The sequence below is a fragment of the Perognathus longimembris genome, chromosome 2, assembly GCF_023159225.1.
Source record: "Perognathus longimembris pacificus isolate PPM17 chromosome 2, ASM2315922v1, whole genome shotgun sequence".
NCBI lineage: Eukaryota > Metazoa > Chordata > Mammalia > Rodentia > Heteromyidae > Perognathus > Perognathus longimembris.
The window spans coordinates 151,434,734-151,449,795 of record NC_063162.1 but is presented as its reverse complement, the minus strand read 5'-3'; positions in this window follow the sequence as shown (position 1 = coordinate 151,449,795).

The following is a 15,062-nucleotide window of genomic DNA, read 5'->3' as shown; positions in this document are numbered from 1 at the left end:
CACGCGGCAGAGGGCGTGGAGGGAAGACAGAGGCGAAGGAATGAGTGTGGGTGAAGAAGAAAGGGATCTTGAGATGGGTTTAGAGGGCCTATGAAAGGGAGCATGGGGGGGGGAGCTCAGCCACCCAGCAGTCCGGACACCCCAGCTGAAGCCCGCCCCTCAACTCGCCGAAGCACGTAGCTGCTTTGCTCTGCTTTCTCTCCCAGCATTCAGAAGACATGGGATGGGTGGAAGGAAACAGGTGCTGTCTGTGTCTCTTCTTCTAAATTCCACTGTTGGGGCTGGGAATGTGGCCTAGTGGTAGAGTGTTCGCCTCCCATACATGAAGCCCTGGGTTCAATTGCAGCACCACATATACGGAAAACAGCCAGAAGTGGGGTTGTGGCTCAAGTGGTAGAGTGCTAGCCTTGAGCAAAAAAAGAAGCCAGGGACAGTGCTCAGGCCCTGAGTCCAAGGCCCAGGACTGGCAAAAAAAAAAAGAAACCACTAAATTCTGCTGTTAGAGTAGGTAACCTTTGAGGGGTCTACAATATGAAATACCTCCAACAATTCAAATACATCCAGGAAACTAGGTATTTGAGTGTGTGTGTGTGTGTGTGTGTGTGTGTGTGTGTGTGTGTGTGTGTGTGTCTGCCAGTCTTGGGGTTTGAACTCAGAGCTTGGAGCTGTCTTGGAGCTTTTTTGTTCAAGGCTAGCACTCTTCTAGCCCTTGAGCTACAGCTCCACGTCTGGATTGTTTTGGTGCTTGCTTGGAGATGAGCCCCAGGGACTTTTCCTGCCAGGGCTGGCCTCCAACTGTGATGCTCAGATCTCGGCCTCCTGCGTAGCTAGGGTTAGAGGCGGGAGCCCCTGTGCCCAGCTGACCCCGTGGGTCTTCTTGAATGTCCAGGCTTTACCCACTCGGCAGAACATTCCTGCACACTCGCGAGCATACTTCTAGGTGGCTTTCCTGTGGGTCCCTACTCACATCTGCCTGTTCTCCTTTGGCTTAGTGAGGAGGCACCTTGGTTTTTCCCTGTTCAATATCAGTTCCACAACGGCAGAGCCTTGTGGACTGGGATTGTTTGTATCCAGCTTCCCTGGTGTCAGAACGACGCTGTCCTGACAGCTGACAGGTCAGTCACGGCAGACTCCGCTCGCTGGTGGGGGGCGTACCGGGGCCGCACCGAGGGGAGGGCTGGAGACTCCGCTGGTGGGGGGCGTACCGGGGCCGCACCGAGGGGAGGGCTGGAGACTCCGCTGGTGGGGGCGTACCGGGGCCGCACCGTGGGGAGGGCTGGAGACTCCGCTGGTGGGGGCGTACCGGGGCCGCACCGTGGGGAGGGCTGGAGACTCCGCCGGTGGGGGCGTACCGGGGCTGCACCGTGGGGAGGGCTGGAGACTCCGCTGGTGGGGGCGTACCGGGGCCGCACCGTGGGGAGGGCTGGAGACGTGGCACCAGGACGGCCTGACGCTGCAGACTCGGGCCGGTGGCTAATGGGGCTGCTGGCGAGCCGCGCCCCCCCCCCAGGCGCCTGCCGAGAGGAAGCAGACACCCAGCCCACGTCGGTCCCACGGGGCGCATGCTGCGCGCGCTGTGCAGCCGTTCCTTAGGTCTTTCACTGAGCCTTCAAGGCCGTGTTTATTAAACATCGGTAACACGGGAGACCCCGGCGAGGGCCGAGGAGAACAATGGGGGAAATAGCTCCTGCTTCCCAAATGCAGAGGCCCAGCGCAGAAGGAAGCTGTGGACGTGCATCGAGTGCGCTGCCTTCTCCTCTCTCCTTGAGGGGGGGTGGGCGGTGTGCAAGAACTCAGTCACAGACGACCTTGTGTGACCTAGAAAAGGCCACATTGCTCACCACACACACACACACACACACACGGGAGAGAGAAGGTGGCGTGGATTAGCTTGATGTGGCCGTTTCATAATGTACACATTTCAAAACCTCATGCTCTGCACCATAACATTTTAAAACACCTGTGTAATTTTTATTCAGCCAATGAGTTTGATTTCCAAAGTGGAGTGCCTATGGCCCAGCCCTGCCATCTTGTTTACTCAAGAGGCTGAGATCTGAAGGGTTAGGGTTGAAGGCCAAGGCTGGGAGTGTGGCTTAGCGGCAGAGAGCTTGCCTAGCACGCATGAAGCCCTGGCTTCCATAAGTGGTGCCATGGCCCAACTGGCAGAGTGCTAGCCTTGAGCAAAAGAAGCTCAGGGACAGTGCCCAGACCCTGAGTTCAAGACCCAGGACTGGCAAGAAAAAAAAAGGTTCCAGGCCAAGACCAGGAGAAAAGTCTGTGAGGCTCTGTCTCTCCCCAAATAATCAGCAGAAAGCCGGGCTGGGGCTCAAGTGGTAGAATGCTAGGCAAGTTGTCTACCAGGTACTGAGGATTGAATTCAGGCCCTTTCTTGCTAGGCAAGCTCTCTACCACCGCGTCCTTCTTGCTCATTCGTTTCTTTCACGGGAGGGCCTCCCTTTGTCCCGGGGCCCGCCTGGCCCGCCATCCTCCTGTTTCCCATGTGGCTGGGGATGACAGGCACCAGCCACCCAGCCTGGCCATGGACAGAGGTGCAATCTCACTCCAGGCTCCATGGCCAGTTAGTTGTACCACTTATCAAAGTTAAATCGGAATGTAGCTCAAGACTTAAACGTAAGACATAGAACCATAAAACTCTTAGAAGGAAACACGATGGGATGTTCCTTGACATTGACCTTTAAGATCGTTTTGTGGATATGACACCAAAAGTGTAGGTACCAAGAGCAAAATCAAACGGGACAGCACTAACTACTACTCTTCCTTACCACCAAGAAGATGATCAACAAAACAAAAAGAAGACATACAGAATAGAATGAAGGAAAATATTTGCAAAACAGATATCTTTATAAGGAGTTCATATCTAACATGTCTAAGGAACTCATAAACTCAAAAACAGCCACCAACAAAACCAAACCAAACAACCTAACTAAAAAATGAGCAGAGACTGGCCATTGGTGGCCATTGGTGGCCCCAGTTAAAAAGCCAGAAATGGGGGGCTGGGAATATGGCCTAGTGGCAAGAGTACTTGCTTCCTACACATGAAGCTCTCAGTTCGATTCCCCAGCACCGCATATACAGAAAACGGCCAGAGGTGGCGCTGTGGCTCAAGTGGCAGAGTGCTAGCCTTGAGCAAAAAAGAAGCCAGGGACAGCGCTCAGGCCCTGAGTCCAAGGCCCAGGACTGGCCAAAAAAAAAAAAAAAAAAAAAGCCAGAAATGGAGCTGAGCGGTAGAGCGCTAGCTTTGAGCACAAAAGCTTAGGGGCAGCACCCAGACCTGATGGTTAAGTCCTGGGTCTGGCAAAAAACAAGCAAAAGACTGATCAGTCTTTTTCCAATGACAGCATAAATATGAGCAACAGGCCAGTTGCCAGGGGCTCATGCCTATAATCCTAGCTACTCAGGATGCTTAGCTCTAAGGATCAAGGTCGGTAGAGCGCTAGCCTTGAGCAAAAGAGGCTCAGGGACAGCACCCAAGCCCTGAGTTCAAGCCCCATGACTGATTAAAAAAAAGAAACCAGCAACAAGTATGCAGGAGACACAGCGGCATCACTAGTTATCAGGGAACTGCAAACCTGGACCGCAACAACAGGTTGCTTCCTGCTAGCAAGGATAGATACCCACGGAGGGTCCGATTCCTGACTAACACTGCTGAGGACGTACGTCGTGAGAAGGGGACCATGATACAGTGTTGGAGGAAATGCAAATCGGCACATTTGTTATGGAAAACTGAATAACAGTTCCTCAAAAAAAATTAAAAATGGAACTAGCATGTGACCCACAGTGTCACTCGCAGGTATATATCTAAGGGAAACAAAGTCAGCGTGTCAAGGAGATAGCTGTACCCCATAGTCGTCACAGCATTTTTATCAGTGGCCAAGACTGTAGAGAAACTACGTAGGTCTCTGTCGATCCAGGAGTGGATATAGGAGACAGATACGATTACCTTTGCAGGATCAGCAAGTAGCCAGTTGCTGGGGTGGGTGGACGAAGCAGCTACTGTTTATATATTTAGTACCACCGTATTTGTGTGTGTGAATTTGACCAGAGTAGATCTTAAATCGTTTCACACAGAGAGAGAGAGAGAGAGAGAGAGAGAAAGAGAGAGAGAGTAACTGGACGGTGGGATGCTCACGCTTATAATCCTAACCACTCAGGAAGCTGAGATGTGAGGATCATGGTTTGAAGCCAACTCAGGCAGCAAAGTCCATGAGACTCTCGTGTCTTAATTAACTACTCAGGAAAATCTGGAAGTGGCGCTGTGGCTCAAGTAGTAAAGCATTAGCCTGGAGCACAAAGAGGCTCAGGAACCGTGCCCAGGCCCTGAGTTCAAGCCCCAGAAACGGCAGAAAAAATAAATAAATAACTGAAGGGATAGATGTGTGTACCTGATTGTGGTAGTCATTTTACAGTGTATATGTACACCCAGTGATATTTAAGTGTACACTTTAAATATACAGGATTGTATATGTTCATTATCCCTCAGTAAAGCTGAAGAGAAAGAAAGGCCAGTTGCTCCCCTTCTGGGTTTGTGTGTTCACTGGACCCCATGATCACACAGCCGGCTGCCTGGCGGGCTGGCTGTCCACTCGTGACCCTGGGGATTGTGTTTGCCCAGCAGGAGGCAGTGGTCCAGGAGGGAGAGGCCCAAGCACTCCCTGCTCACAAGGAGGCCCTTGTCACGCCAGACCCAGTGTCCCCAAAGCAGGCCCAGACCGCCTGCCCTGCTCTAATCCCAGCACGACGTCCTTTATTGTTATCACAGACGTGATGTACAGAGGGATTAGCGTGACGTGAGTCAGGCGGTGAGTGCATTGCCTTTCACACAGTGTCTTCCCTTCCCTCCCTCTCTCTCCCGGTCCCTCCTGTCTCCACCCGGGAGCTGTACCGTTCACCTTCATCCGTGTCCAGTGAGCTCCCCGCCCGCACTTCCCCCACTTTTCCCCTCAAATTCTGTGCCCTCCCCCCCCCCAATGAGAGACACACGAATACTACGTTTAAAGAAGACAGAATCGGGGCTGGGAATATGTCCTAGTGGCAAGAGAGCTCGCCTCCTACACATGAAGCTCTCGGTTCGATTCCCCAGCACCACATATATGGAAAACGGCCAGAAGGGGCGCTGTGGCTCAGGTGGCAGAGTGCTAGCCTTGAGCAGGAAGAAGCCAGGGACAGTGCTCAGGCCCTGAGTCCAAGGCCCAGGACTGGCCAAAAAAAAAAAAAAAGACAGAATCATCAAAAACTAAAAAAACAAAAGCCTCTCTGGCTTCCCTATCTTGGAGCTAGTTTCGGTGTATACATGATCTTATATGAATATGAAGAGGCACTTAGGCATTCTGTGTTTCTACCCCAAGAGTGTCCTCTTTTGGTCTCACTGTGTGTGAGTATCTAGAATCCTGTAGAGTTTGCCATATCCCGGTGCATTTGAGATTTAATTTCCGCATATCAGAGAGAACATGCACTGTCTCTCTGAGCTTGGCTTACCTCACTTAACATGATTTGTTCTAGCGCCACCCATTTCCCTGAAAATGACAGAACATTCTTTCTAATGGCTGCGTGAAGTTCCATTGTGCATAGGTAACACTTCTTGCTTTTGATCCACTCGTGTGTGGTGGGGCTTCTAGGCTGTTTCTCTATCTTGGCCGTGTGCCGATCGGAACATCCCACGGAAGGGACCGTGCTGTCCCGACGTGGCAGAGCGCAGACCACCTGCGCCAGCCGGAGATCCCCGGAGTCACCCGGGCTCGAACCTGCAGACCCTTAGAGTTCCAACAGGCCCTTGGAGGGGAAAGCCACGCAGCCAAGCATCCGCCAACTTTATCCACTCAAGAGCTTCTGTGCAGTCCGGGGGACACTTGGTAAACGAAGCAGCGTCTCCTTGCCAAGCGGAGTTGGCCCAGGAACTTCCCGCTGCCGCACAGGGGGTTGTGGTGGAGCGGCTGGGCCGGCCAGGTTCGCTGACCTGTCTGAAAATGCCAGAGGAGACAGACCCTGCCGTTCCCCTCCGGAGGTGACGTCCTCGGGTATGCTGTTTCCACAGACCAATTTCAGGAAAGTGGAAAATGATTTCTACTTGCAATTCCCTCCGCACTGCGATGGGACTCGCCCTTCCCGGGAGCCCGGCCCCCGAGGGCCGAGGCAGGGAGGCGCCCCGGGCCACCGGCGGGCTTCCCGTCTGCGAGCACCGTCCCCCTGGGCTCCCCCTCCACAAGTTCTCTGTTATGTCTCTAATTATCAGTAATCTTACTTTCCTATCCCTAAACGTTGGGGTTGGATTTAGAAAGAAGTTTAAGCACAACTGACCAAAAGAAGAAAAGTGAAAAACACCGTCCTTACTCCATTGCCAAGATAATCATCCGTTACAGCTTGACGCCGATCTTGATGATGTTTCAGTACATATATAAATCACTGTTTTATTAAACAAAAAACTATTTCAAGAAGTTTCTGTGCTGGGGATCCAAGCTAGGGCGTCACGGGTACTGGGCAAGTGTTCTACCACTGCCTCCCAGCAGGGCCCGAGGTTTATTCTTCCACTGAAAGGTAATTTGCTTCAGTTGTATCACAAACATATCGCCCTTGAACAAATACTCTTTTGCTTATTTCTCTCTTGACTGCCTGACGTTCCACCTTCTGAATGTGTCACCTTGTATTGAACACGTATTCCTTAACTTAACGATCGCCCTTGCCAGTCCACAAGCGCTGTCACTTCCTGTGCCAGCGACGGAGCTCTGGAGTAAAAGCACCAAGCACCAAACCTCGCGCTCCATCTCCAGTCCAAGGAAGCCACTGTCTTTCTTTCTTTCTTTGCAGGTCCTAGGGCTTGAACTCAGGGCCTGAGCACTGTCCTTGGCTTCTTTTGCTCAAGGCTAGCGCTCTTCCATGTGAGCCACAGCGCCACTTCTGGCCTTTTCTGTGTATGTGGTACTGGGGAATCGAACCCAGGACTTCAAGCATGCTAGGCAAACACTTCACCTCTAAGCCACATTCCCAGCCAGGAAGCCATTTTCTTTTCTTTCTCTTCTTTTCTTTTCTTTTTTTTTTTTTTTTTTTTTGGTGCCATTCCTGGGGCTTGAACTTAGGCCCTGTGTGCTGTCCCTGAGCTTCTTTTGCTCAAGGGTAGCGCTCTACCACATGAGCCACAGCGCCACTTCTGACTTACTTTTAAGTAGTTCATTGGAGAGAACAGACTCATGGACTAGGCTGGCTTTGAACTGGAATCCTCAGGTCTCAGCCTCCTGAGTAGCTAGGATGACAGGCGTGAGCCACCGGTGCCAACTTTCCTTCTTTTCTTCCATGTGATCAATAGTATTTTATGTGCTCAGAGGTACAGGGGCATTGCACCTTTGAGTTCCTCCCATAAGAGCAGCCTCCTTTGGTCTTACCCAGTTTCCTTTTTAAGAGAGAACTTTATTTTACTTATGTTATGAATTGGTAGCTGTACAGAGGCTACGATTCCGGGAGGTTGTGAGTACCATGCTTGTGACCCCTTCCATCGCCCTGCATCGCTGCCCTTCCCATCCCTACCCTCAAGTCACATGACTGCTTTTGCCCGCCCTCCTCCCTCCACGCTCTCCCTTCATTGTCCCACCCCACAAAACATGCTTCATCTTGTTAATTGTTCAGAAGAGCTGCACTACTGGGCTCATCCCCCAAGTACACCTTCCTGTCGCCGGTTTGTTTATGTATGCACAAACCCCTATATGTGATCATGGATGTTTGTATTTTCACTGCAGCTTCAGGGAAGCAGTCTTGACAGCATTGTCCCCATAGAATAAGAAGGGGGGCAATTAGTTTGGAACCCACAAATGAGGCAGTTGATGATGGCAAGAAAGTACAGTGCGACGTAGCAGAGATCTTTCTGCACTCGAGGAGGTAGACGGGTCGTCCTCCACCTGGTCTCTGGGCCGCCCAGGCTGCTTGTGTGCACAGGAACACACACACACACACACACACACACACACACACACACACACACCAGGGCTGGAACTACAGGCCTGGGCTCCACACTTGGCCTTTCCCTTCTCTTTCATCTGAGCATGTCACATGAAAATGTCAGCAGGGACAGAAGAGGCAAACTGCACTCCTCCCCAGCTCCGTCCTCCAGGGAGCACCATGAAATGCAAATTGTCATTCTCTTAACCGCAGTCATTACTATGGCCCCGAGCATGGGGCTCCCCCCCCCCCAAGGGCAATCCTCCAACTGGTAAACAAGAGATACAAACCCAGAAACATTTCTCCGCTAATCAGAAACACTCTCCCAGAGAGCTGCTGGAAGTCTACCCAAGCCGCAGCGGCCTCAAGGCACGGGCTGGTTCTCTTCCCCTCCTCCTCTCCCGCCTCCTCCCCCCTCCCCCTCCTCCCCCCCCTCCGCTGATGGGCCCAATGTCACTTAGTCTCAAGGTGGTCACTTTTCCAGGTGAGAATTCCGAGCCTTTGGTTTGCATCGGCTGCGTTTTCCCCTCAGCTCCAGTTGTGCAGAGTCCTGTCATTTCCACTCCTGCAGTTAGCGAGCGTGGCCCATTGTCTGCCTCAAGCTACCAAATCAGTGGACGCCACCGCGCGGGGTGAGCTCCGGCGCCACGTGTCCATGGCCTTAATAATGAACTTCAGCTAATCGAATATTCTGATTCTATCCCGAAATGGATGCCATTTTTTAAACAAGACAGAGACTCCTTCAATCAAGTTCCCGGGCAGAGTGTGTGGCCGGAGCTGGGGTGTTCTGATTCGGGGGGAGGTGTCCAGCAGCGCACACCTGGCTAGCTCTCCACTTGGCGTCCCGCCCGCCCCTCGCTTACCTGGAGTGCGCCCGGCCAGGCCCTGCGCCCCACCGGGGAGCACCCGTCCCCCGAGGCCTCCGAGGTGTGGAGCCCTGACAGGCCCGGCGACTTGGGGTCCGAGTGCGAGCTCCCTCAATCACACACAGAAAGCCACTCCTCACCCACGGAGGCCAGCTGCACTGGAGTAGAAAGTCTCTGAAGCAAGAGATAAATGACTGCTTCGAGGGTGAATCGTTTCACAAATAAACACCACTGGGAGTCTTGAGAGGCTCTCCCAGCTGGAAGGAATTCCTAGAAATGAGCTGCTCCAGCCCTTCCTCTGTGGACAAGAAACCGCCACGCGCAGGGAAGCGGGCCAGTTGTGGGAGGCCACCTACGGAATCCGGCTTTTTTTTTTCTGCTTTCCTTTTTTGGGGGTACTGGAGATTGCATTCAGGGCCTCGCCACTGCAAGACAGGCACACTTGGGCCACACGTACAGCCCTTTTTGCTTTAGTTATTTTTATAATAGCTTTCCACCCCCTACCCAATGCTGATCTACCCAGCAATGCTTCTGGCTGCTCGACAAGCGCAGACCAGCACATCGGACTTCCGACCGGGACTGGGTCTCAGGCTTCCCCCCCCCAGGCTGGTCTCGAACGTAAGAGCCCTGATCTCAGCTTCCTCAGCAGCTGGGGTTACATGCATGGGCCATTATTCCAGGCTTCTGAATGAGTCCTAAAGGAAACATCATGCCTCCTCTTCCACTGCGATGCCTGACCTTCCCGGTGGCACTAAGCACCGATGCCACACCACCAGGAGAGCAACTCTTCAAGCAAGCAACACTGCATGCAAGCACCATGATCAACTTAGCAAATATGCTTAATATTGTGAGCGCCAAGAACAGAAAGAGTAAAACAGCGGAGGAGGTTTTGCCTAAAGTGTAACCACTTAACAAATTATTCCAGAATTTTCTTTTCTTTTTTTTCTTTTTTCATTTTTTTTAATTGTCAAACTGATATACAGAGTGGTTACAGTTTCATACCTTAGGCATTGGATGGCTATACCTTTAAGACCTGGGGCTGCTGGCTGTTATCCACTCCCACCTTCTCCCCGGGTCTGGAACCTCCCGGAAGAGGGAATCAAACCAGCCCCCCCTCTCGGCTGCGAGCACATGTCTCGTAATGGCGCCGGGGACCGGTCCTGGGGAGACTGTGGTCCCCGCCCCTGCAGGAAGTTCCGTGACATCACCATGATGGACAGTTCATTAGCCAATCGTTAATACCCAGTTAGTCCCTCCTCTTCCTGCCGCCATTACTGTTATATAAACCCCTCCCCTGACTAAAACTTTGGGAAGTCGGTAGTCCATCAGACGGCTCCCCCGAAATCTCCGTGTCCAGTGTCTGCTCTTAAATGTAAGGGGGGCTGGGACGGGGTTTCGACGGCCCTACCCCATCTCAGCTTAGTCTCAATTGGGACACCGCTCTGCCCTCCCGCCGGCGGGAGTAGCGCGCAGAGCCGAGTGTCCCCACACCCAGTGTAGCGCGACATCCCCCATGAGTTGTTCAGTTGGTTTACACCAAACAGTTTTGCAAGTATTGCTTTTGTAATTGTTTGTCTTTTTATCCCGTGTCTCTCGATTTTGGTATTCTCTTTCACTTTCCCAGTTCTAATACCAGTATATACAGTATCCAGTGTACTCAGATAAGATACAGTGATAGTGCAGGTACGACCACAGGAAGGGGATACAAGAGGATCATCAACAATAGAAGCTACGGTTTCACATGGCATGTTGAAAATAATTACAACAGTGATACAAGCTATTGGGCTCTTGTGATCCTCTGCTATGACTAGCCTAAACCTGTGCTAATTATTCCCAATAAGGGAGACCATAGAGTCCATGTTTCTTTGGGTCTGGTTCACTTCACTTAGTATAATTTTTTCCAAGTCCTTCCATTTCCTTACAAATGGGGCAATGTCATTCTTCCTGATACAGGCATAAAATTCCATTGTGTATATGTACCACATTTTCCTGATCCATTCGTCTACTGAGGGGCATCTGGGTTGGTTCCATATTTTAGCAATGACAAATTGTGCTGCAATGAACATTGTTATGCTGGTAGTTTTAGTGTGTTCTTGTTTGTGGTCTTTTGGGTAGATGCCCAAAAGTGGGGCTGCTGGGTCATAGGGGAGCTCTATGCTTAGCCTTCTGAGGAATCTCCATACCGCTCTCCAGAGTGGCTGAACCAGTTTACATTCCCACCAACAATGAAGTAGGGTTCCCTTTGGGCCACATCCCCTCCAACATTTATTATTGTTATTTTTCTTGATATAGGACATTCTTATTGGGGTGAGGTGGAATCTCAGTGTTGTTTTGATTTGCATTTCTTTTATGGCCAGTGATGTAGAGCACTTTTTCATATGTCTCTTGGCCATTCTCATTTCCTCATCAGAGAAGTCTCTTTGTAAGTCTTTAGCCCACTTGATGAGGGGGCTATTGGTTCTTTGCGGTTTTGTTTTGGAGGAATGTAATTTTTTTTAGTTCTGCATATATTTTAGATATGAGGCCTTTGTCTGTTGTATGGCTGGTAAAGATCTTCTCCCAGTCTGTGGGCTTTCTGTTTATCTTGCAAGCTATGTCCTTTGCCGTGCAGAAGCTCTGCAGTTTGATGTAGTACAATTTGCCCAACCTTTCTTTGGTTTGTAGGCTTTCTGGGTCTTTGTTAAGGAAGTTCTGTCCTGCGCCAAGGAGCCCAAGTGTTTCTCCTACTCCTTCCTTTAGTGTTTTCAGGGTGTCTGTTTTAATTCCAAGGTCTTTGATCCATTTGGAATTGATTTTGGTGCAGGGTCACATATAAGGATCTAGTTTTAGTTTGTTGCATGTGTTGAACCAGTTTTGCCAGCACCATTTGTTAAAGAGGCTACATTTCTTCCATCCTATTTTTTTTAGCTCCTTTATAAAAGATTAAGTAGGCGTAGTTCTGTGGGTTCATTTCTGGGTCTTCAATTCTGTTCCATTGGTATTCAGGCCTGTTCCGGTGCCCATACCAAGCTGTTTTTATTACTATAGCTTTATAATACAGCTTGAAGTTTGATATTGTAATTCCTGCAGCACTGTTCTTCCTGCTTAGGATTGTTTTTGCTATTCTAGGTCTTTTTTATTGTTCCATATGAATTTCAGGATTGCTTCCTCTATTTCATTAAAAAATGGTGTTGGGATATTAATGGGTATTGCATTGAATGTGTAGATAGCCTTTGGCAATATTGCCATTTTGATTATATTAATCCTCCCAATCCAGGAGCGTGGGAGGTTTTTCCATTTCCTTAGGTCTGCCTTAATTTCGTTTTTCATGTTTTTAAAGTTCTCATCATAGAGGTCTTTCACTTTATTGGTTAAGGTCAGAATTTTATTTTCTTCTTTCATCTTATGGGAGAATTTGCCCGTCCTGTGAAAGGTTCAAGCAACTCCACTCTTTTTCCTTCCGAGATGAACTCACTCCCCAGAGCAGGTGGGATGTTGGTTTTGCCAGCAGAAAGATGGACAATCCTTGACAAACTTCTGATCCTTGCCTGGTAAAACCTGAAGAGATCATTGGTCTAGTGGTCGGAGTAGTAACTTGTTTGTGGAAGGTACTTAGCTACCCACCCTACCATCTGACCTTCATAATTACCAAATCCAAATAGAGATGGTGTGGTGCCATTTTAGGAGCAACCAATTAGCCTATATGTCCAGAACTGTTTTCCCCCACTCAGTTATTACATGCTAGATTAGAACATTATGCATTCAGGTTGAAGTTTCACCATGGTCTCCAGTATAGAGAATGTCGTGCTGTGTACAGTCGGGAGACTGGGGTGGGGTTTACAAGTGTAAGCTGAAAGCCAGAGGAGAGGTTGAAGCTCAGCCCTGCCATTTGTTAGATACAGAATTCCACCAACCGTGCCGGTCTTCCTTGCCTAACCTGAAAACTGGGAACCGTATCATGTTTGCCTCATAAAAATGTGACAGTGACGAATAATCAAATGACTCCTCAGCAGTGCCCACTGGGGTCTTAGTGGATGTCTTTCTATTCCAAATTTTGCCAAATTAAGGGAAGAAGCATTTAAATTCCCAGTTCCATGTGGACTGCATTACAAATGCACTGGATGCTCTTGAAGTTGAGTCTACCTGCATGTTTTCAACCTCAGGAACAAGCTCAAAGCTAGACCCTGGTGGCCCATGCCTGTAATCCAAGCTGCTCAGAGGGTGGGAGGCATGGTTCAGGTGGCAGAGCGCCAGCCAATGAGCGAAAGCAGGCATCAGATAGGGAGCTCAGGAGCCTCCATCTCCCGCAGCGGCTGAGACTGGGAGGGGCTGGGTGCCGGGCCAGCCTGGGGCGGGAAACCCCACAGGACTCCAGGGGCAGAGCGCCGAGGCGAGGACAGGCCCCGGCGCCCATGTACAAAGGGAGGGGAGGGGAGGGGAGGGGAGGAGCAGGGCGGACGGTGCCAATGCCTGGGTCGCCAGGGGAGCACGCCGAGTCCCCGGTTTCGCGGTGAGCCTGGCGTCGGCTTTGCGAAGCTTTAGCGTGGGGCTCGGTGCCGGCTGTGGATGGCGTGGCGTGGCCGGCGCAGTGGCCGGGACGCAGGCCCGGCAGCGGGAAGGCAAGGAAGGAGATGCTATGCCAGGACCAAGCCCAGGGCGCAACACCAACGAGGGAGGCCGCCACCGTGGGTCAGTAACGCAGGCTACGCGGAGAGACAAGGAGCGCTAATAGCGGAGAGACGTGTTCCTGCCAAGGCACAAGCTATCCAAACACTAAGCCAAGCAAGCCGGGCCTGGCGCTGCCGCCTGTAATCCCAGCCCGCGGAGGCTGAGGGAGCCGCTGCCTCAAAAGTAAGGAGAGGGGAAAACAAAGACTTCTCAGCCGCCTCCTGACGTGACCCAAGAGAAGCACAGTACACGCCTGATCTAGGGAAGGGAAAGGAAAATGAGGGTGCAAGACATCACAAGAAATGTTCTCACTGCCTAATTATGTAGCTGCACCCCCTTTGCACAACACCTTGTCAATAAAATATAATTTAAAAAAAAGAGAGAGCAGCACGAAGGCATCTAGCAGCAGAGAGGATGCCGAGCGGACATGGAAGGTTCTGGGCCCAAGGGCGTGGTGTCAGGTGCCAGCAGGTACTGCGGAGGACAAAACAAGCAGGAAGGAGGGATGGAAGAGCCAGGGGCAGAGCTGCTGAGAAGCGGCCGGATGAGAGGGCAAAGAAGCAGCGCAGGATGGCGAAGGCTCTGGGCTCCCCTGAGTGCCAGGAACCAACCAGGGCGACAGGCAGCTGCGGTGCTGCCCGCGAGGTCAGGGTTCTCCTCAGCACTGGAATGCTCAGACCCAAATAAATACATAGAAAATTCTAGTGCAGCTTGGACTCAGCACTGAGCACTGTCCCTGGCTTCTTCCCGCTCAAGGCTAGCACTCTGCCACTTGAGCCACAGCGCCACTTCTGGCCGTTTTCTGTATATGTGGTGCTGGGGAATCGAACCCAGGGCCTCATGTATACGAGGCGAGCGCTCTGCCGCTAAGGCACTTCCCCAGCCCCAGTTTGGTGTTTTTCATATACGGTTTTAAGAGTGGAGTAAGGAAGGCACGGGAAGGCTGAGATGTGAGGATCTCAGTTTGAAGCCAGCCCTGGCAGGGCGTCCAGGAGGCTCCTCTCCACTGAGGCAGCAAGAAGCCCAAGTGGAGCTGTGCCTCGGGGCTCTGGGCTCGAGCTCCAGCCTTGAGCAGAAAGCCCTGCATGCAAGCCTCAGAACTAGCCTACGACGGTGAAGAAGAGGAGTCGTGCAAGGCTGAGCAAGGCCTGGTGACCCAGCCCTCGCCCGGCACGTCAGGGTCGCTCTCTGATCCCCACTACCGCAGATGAGGAAAAAACCAATCGCGAGAGGCCACACATGGAGCACAAGCCATCCTCGCGCCTGCGTCCCTGACACACAGACCCAAAGCCAGCCTGTGTGCAGTGACTTCCAGGCCGGCCTGCGCTGCAGAGCAACACCCTGTCCCAGGGCTGCCGATGTGGCCTAGTGGTAGAGTGCTCGCCTCCTATACAGGAAGCCCTGGGTTCGATTCCCCAGCACCACATATACAGAAAACGGCCAGAAGGGGCGCTGTGGCTCAAGTGGCAGAGTGCTAGCCTTGAGCAAAGAGAAGGCAAGGACAGTGCTCAGGCCCTGAGTTCAAGGCCCAGGAACAGAAAAAAAAAAAAAAAGAGTTCCAGCCTCCCATCCATCCTGTCCTAATCATGTTGAAGTGAGTTCGCG